Source organism: Corvus brachyrhynchos, unplaced genomic scaffold, assembly GCF_000691975.1.
Source record: "Corvus brachyrhynchos isolate BGI_N302 unplaced genomic scaffold, ASM69197v1 scaffold340, whole genome shotgun sequence".
NCBI lineage: Eukaryota > Metazoa > Chordata > Aves > Passeriformes > Corvidae > Corvus > Corvus brachyrhynchos.
In genome coordinates this window covers 689,564-689,877 of record NW_008235987.1, presented here as the reverse complement: position 1 = coordinate 689,877, position 314 = coordinate 689,564, and positions in this window count along the sequence as shown.

Sequence of the window (314 nt, the reverse complement as noted above, 5' to 3'; positions counted from 1 at the left end):
GCCATCCCTGCCACGTGGGGTGACCTCGCCGCTGCTCCCGCCCCGCAGCTGGGGGCTGCTCCAGGACCTGCAGGCAATGGGACACACAAGGATGGGACCCGCCAGTTACTCAGAGTTATAGTATTATATTTTAACAGTGCTAACTTGTCAAGTGATTCTTGCTCCCGTTTGTACGTGGTGTTATTGAAATGTATTGTTTGAGCTGAAAGCTGGTCGCTCCCTGGCCACGCTAATATATTTATTTGTAGGTATTTATATAATGAAATATAAAGCCTAGATTTATGGAGCCCCTAGATCACCTTATAAACTATATC